Consider the following 6,000-nt stretch of genomic DNA (forward strand, 5'->3'; position numbering starts at 1 on the left):
GGAAGTTCTCACTCTCACCAGAATAATAGTTTAACGTATGCTTGATTGATTGATGTTATTGTGGATTAGAGACATCCAATGTTTTATGAACATCATCATCATAAAACATTAAGATATGCATATACAGTATAGAAGATAAAATAATAAATATGCTACCCTCTCTTTCCTATATCGATAGCCATATGTCCGTACAGACTTTTTGAAGCCAGTTAACACTTTGGTCGCCAGGCTTATATTCTTAATAAACCATCCCACGCCAGCTCTATTTGTCTATGGAGAAATTCCCCTTCTTTGCAGGGCTATAACTTTTTAAATTGTATTGCTAAATTGACATTACTATGGCCCATTCAACATCAAGTATCTATTGTTCAGGGTGTAGCAACGTTATACTTTTTCATTCACATATTCATACTAAAATATGGTCTAAAGTATAAGTATGTTTTTATCGTTTTCTGCAGCTTTCTCCAGAACGTGATTTATAGCCCTAAATGCATTATATTGATGATTGTATACAGTTTGATAGCAATGGGGGGGGGGGGGGGGGGTCGTTTATAATTCCGTGGCCAACGTTAGATGATTCATCTAGTGTGGGTGATATGATCATCAGAGCAGTTTATATCGAACACGTTAAAAAATAACGCTGAATCTTACCGTAGCTTCCTCGGGCCGTTGGGCGATGAGCGTGGAGCAGAAATATTCCTATTATGGGATGTAGAAATATGCGATCCATCTCCAGGTTGTATAATAGTATATACGTCCAAATCATGTTGTTTATCGAGTTATTGGTAACGGATTGCTATCCATTGTGTCGCGCTCGAGTCCTGGGACTATTAGCGAGTGATCGGACTGAATTGGAATGAGCACCAGCTTCCATTTCCTGTTTCCGGTTTGAGCGATCCGCCGATCCGCCACCAGATGGCGCTCTTGAACCGTTGGAGAGTTGAGAGGGGATCAACAGTAGATCTCAAGTCTCCGGGGGAGAAATATGATTGCGATCACAGATTTTTGAAATATTGATATCAAAGACATGGTACGGCGTCTTTGGCAGAATGAGCATGGCGGGGAATGACGTGGTAAGGCGTTTTTGGCGACCATAGTGTTAACCTAGGGGCCTGTTTAAGCACCACAATTATAGTCAGCCATAACCTCAGAGAATATTACACCTTTTATCTAGTCCAACCAGATTTATTTCTGAATAGTTTAATTTCTTTTAAAAACAGATTTGACTTGTAATCTGGGTTATAAATACAGTGGTAGTCTACAAACAACAAAACATTGGTTTTAGGCAAGGGTAATGTGAAGCGTTTTGTAATAAGCATGTCTTGTATCATAATGATCAGTGGTGGGAAAAGTAAAAGTAGAAATACTCAGATAAATTAGTACTCTGGTAAAAGTAAAAGTCCCCCATTCAAATTCTACTTAGGTAAAAGTAGAGAAGTGTTTACTATTGAATGTACTTAAGTATCTAAAGTAAAAGTACACATTCTACATGACGTTTGTGTATCCATTGACCTCTATAGGTTATATTAAAGTGGTATGTGGTCCAGTGATGCTGCTCTGATCACGTCCTCTTGAAGTAGACAGGCTTCAAATGTAGTATAATCTTCATACATTTTCTATTTTGTATATATTGTGTTTTCTATGCAAAATAATTTTCTTCAAAGTAACTAGTAACTGATGGGTTCAGATAAATGTAATGGAGTAAAAAGTACAATATTTCCCTTGAAATGTAGTGGAGTAAAAGTATAAAGTTCCCTAAAATGAAAATACTCACATAAAGTAGCTCGAAATTGTACTTAAGTATAGTACTTGAGTACAAATACTTAGTTACTTTCCACCACTGATAATGATGTCCATCATTAGTGTGTGATTTCTGTGTATACAAGTCAACAGTAAAATATGTTGGGCTGGTTGCCTGGATGTGGATTAAGCCTAGTCCTAGATGACAACATTGTTTTCAGTGACAAAAATGATTAGTCTAGAACTAGGTTTAAACCAGAACTCTTTAGTTTAAACCAGGTGAAACCAGCCTTCAATGAACTGCATTGAGATATATGGGATCTTATTCTGCATAAAGAACAGTCTATTAATCTCTGATAAGTCATTATAGGGTCGGGCACACAACAAGGATCTCCTTCCAAAAACAGTCATACATAGCATTGGGTTATGCACACTATTGAAGATATAATGTTTGTTTGTAACGTTTGCTGGAGCCACTTCATCCAGATCGGCACACCCCGGTCAGAGAGTGGACACAGAGACAGAGAACAGTCCTTTGTACTTTAATGTTGTATCAAGGAACAGAGGATGATGAGGTTTATCAGAGTGATGGTATTTCAGAGTGATTTTCATCCAGGTTGTAAGGCTGGATGAAACAATGAGTGAATGAGTGAGTGGTATTTCAGAGTGATTGAGCGAGTGGTTTCTGTAACAGATAAACAGAACAAACAAGTAAAGCAGAATGCAATGGCATCCAGAATACACACACACAACTGAAGATGCTACAGCATATTAGCAGAGGTAAAGGTCATGTATTATGCATTATACACTGCCTGCATTAGGCCATTAGGTGACCTATATGTATGACCATGACTAGTTGCTCCGTGCCATGTCCGGTCCATGCGGCCAACCGAGCCAATGCTAATGAAAATGCTATATAGCATAACCAGCTGGCTAGCATTAGCTCAATTAGCAGCACAAACCAAAGACAACACAAGGCAGCAAACCCCAAGTCATAATCATATACACAAGTCACAGCATCTTAACAAAACACAATGCAGGCTACAAAACCTCATAACTCCAAAAACCCAACTTTTCAGCAGATGAAAAAAATGAACACAGATTTGAGGGCGAATAGAGTTACGAGGTTTAGACAGATGATTGGTTTAATGCTTTCCCATTGTGTAGACTTTGTAAAACCACACACACATGGAGGATGATCTACTGAGTTGATAAAAAAAATATATGGAGTTAGGAGGTTTTGTCCCGCCAGCAGCGATATGACATCTATCTAGCAGGCACTACATTTGGAGGATGTGGTGTGTAGGGGTTAAGTGTCTTGCCCAAGGACACATCGTCACGCTGCCCGGGAGGAGCGGGAATCGAACCGGGAACCTCCGGATTGCCTGACGACTGCTCTACCTCCTGAGCCACTGTCGCCCCCGGAATTTACAACAGCCGCACCAGAATATATAGCATGGCTATTATGTAAACAAGTAAAATTCCCTAAGTGGCTACGGAGGTCTCTGGATTGTCGTCATCGTTTGAGACGGTTGGGTCCGGAGCGTAGGACACTTGTGGCAGGGAGGCGTCCCGCCGCCCCATCAGCAACCTGTTTGTTGTCACAGGGTCCGGATCCGTGATGTCTGACGACACATAATGGTGGCTTACGGGGCAAACGGACAGGAGGTAATTCTGCCATCGTTGGAACCCCCAGCTTCCACCTCCACTTCCTACATCCTGTGCAGGTCCTCTGATGATGCTTGATGGCCCGTCTTCCCCACAGGACCCAATACTGGCGCCTGATCTCTGCAAAGGCCCCGTCGGGCCCTGGGCGGAGTAGGCGTGCATCCACATCCTTGATGAGGAGTTTTGTCACTGCATGGCCAGGATCGAGGACTATGGGGTGGATGTCAGTGGAACAGGAGGTGTCCAGGTGACGAGAGCGTCCACCAGCTCGGAGGCACTTAACCTCTTAAGCCCAGAAAAACGAAAACTAAAATCTATCTAATAGTTTCAAGTTCAAGTTTCTTTATTAGTTGTCATACAGAAGTACAGAATACTTTTATACAAAATGCTTCTTTCTGTTTCGCTCCAGAGACTGTGCTAGGCAAAAATAGATAATAAAATAAGTATAGCAAGTATAAAATAGAAGTCAAGTACGTAGACAAAAATCTTCAGTATATACATATATACAATGCTCTATGTAGAGTAGAAGTAACTGAGTTACGATACAATATACTATACAGTGCAAAGCAGAAGTGGGATGAGGTACAATTTAGGTACAATATAATTTACAGTAAGGTGTAATGAGGTATGGGTTGTAGTGCAAATTCTTTACCGATAAATATAAAGTGTGTTTAGGTGTACTAAAGTGGTTAAAGTGGGTGCTGCAGTGAGTTGTACAGTATGTTTAAAGTGAGTGTGTGCGTGTGGATGTGTGTGCTGTGAGTGCATTTGATGGTTGTTACATAGTGTTATTGTTCGTTGAGCATCCTGATGGCCTGGGGATAGAAGCTTCTTCTGAGTCTTTCTGTGCTTGCCATGAGACTCCTGTATCGCTTGCCTGACCGCAGCAGTTCAAAGAGGCAGTTGTTTGGGTGGCTCGAGTCTTTGATAATTCTCTTAGCCTTGCCCATGCACCGCTTGTTGTAAATGCCCTGGAGAGTGGGAAGCCCCCCTCCAATTGTGCGTTCGGCTGAGCGGGCCACTCTCTGTAGTCTGCTACGGTCTTGTGCGGTGCTATTCCCAAACCAGGAGGTGATATTGCCAGTCAGTATGCTCTCTATTGTGCATGAGTAGAAGTTCTTAAGGATCTTTTGACTGACTTGGAACTTCCTTAGGCGTCTGAGGAAGTAGAGGCGTTGCCGTGCCTTCTTCACAACACTGTCAATGTGTGAGGTCCATGTCAAGTCCTCGGATATGTGGACTCCGAGGTACTTAATAACACTTTAACCTATTGGTAAACTAACGTATTGATGATAATATACATTATAACTGCTGTTGTGACATGGTTATGATGTTTATACTTGAATACGTTTGACAAAAAAAACGATAATTTTGTCAGACCTTGATTTATGACGTGATGTCATTTTGGGACCGGTACCGGTCCCGTCAGGCTTAAGAGGTTAAGTTCCTCTGGGAAGCAATCCGCCTGGCTGGTCTTCAGTAGGAAGATGTCTGTGTCATGCAGGTCAGGTTGAGGTAAAGAGGAGTCGGCCGCCTCCCCATGATGGGTGAACCATGACTCGTCAGACTTATTCACCTCTTCTTCACCCAGCTTGGTAACAAATCCTCCGTCGATGAGATTTTGGATCTCTGCTCCATAGATGTTAGCCTTAGCTGGATCATCTACCAGTCGTCGCTCTGTGCTACGGAGCATTGGCCTAACTGCTTCGGCAGCGGCTTTCAGTGGTGGCGCGTCCTTTACGCAGAGCAGAGGCGTGGCGTACTGGAGTGTGTACCAACCTTCACCCTCTCGATGTGTGCTTCCAGGATGCCCACAGCCTCGTGGTCCAGATGGGACCTTACTGCTAGCTTTTCACTTTGGAATGGAAGCACATCAAGCTGCCGGAGATGTTCAACGTGTTAATCAAAGTCCTCCGGTGCAGGCTTGAGAGATGTAAAGTAGCATGAAGTAGCATGAGATACGAGACCATCTGGGCCTTGGAGTGCCCAGCCGAGCGCTGTGTGAACTGCTGCGGGTCCACCTTTGGGGCCGAATCTGATGGGTTCTCTGGGTGTGATCAGGTGGGTGCAATCTGCACCAATTAGCAGTAGTGGATGCACTTTACCAAAGTCCTGCAGCTGGAGCCCCCGGAAGTAGCGATAGCGGTTCTGAAGTGCAGTCGCAGGGTAACTCTGCTCCGACAGGGCTAGCCGACCCGCTGTGAAGGCACCCTTCACCAGGTGCTGTTCAGAAGGATGAGTCAGGGAGGCCACATGGAAGTCTACCGACTTGCCAGTGAGGCGAGCCACGCCTTGGCGAATCGTCCACAGTGCGAGGGACTCCGCTTCGCCTTTAAGGTCCAGGTGTCGAGCGGCAGCTGGCAGTATTATCGTGCGTTCAGCTCCATCGTCTAGGATCGCATAAGTGTGCAGTGACTTGCTCCAATTAGTAATAACGATTGGCACCACCTTAACCTATTGGTAAACTAACGTATTGATGATAATATACATTATAACTGCTGTTGTGACATGGTTATGTTTATACTTGAATACGTTTGAAAAATAAAGCGATACTTTTGTCAAACAGTCTGGAGAGATGGATTTATGACGTGA

The sequence above is a fragment of the Notolepis coatsorum genome (genome assembly GCF_963971535.1).
Source record: "Notolepis coatsorum genome assembly, chromosome: 4".
NCBI lineage: Eukaryota > Metazoa > Chordata > Actinopteri > Aulopiformes > Paralepididae > Notolepis > Notolepis coatsorum.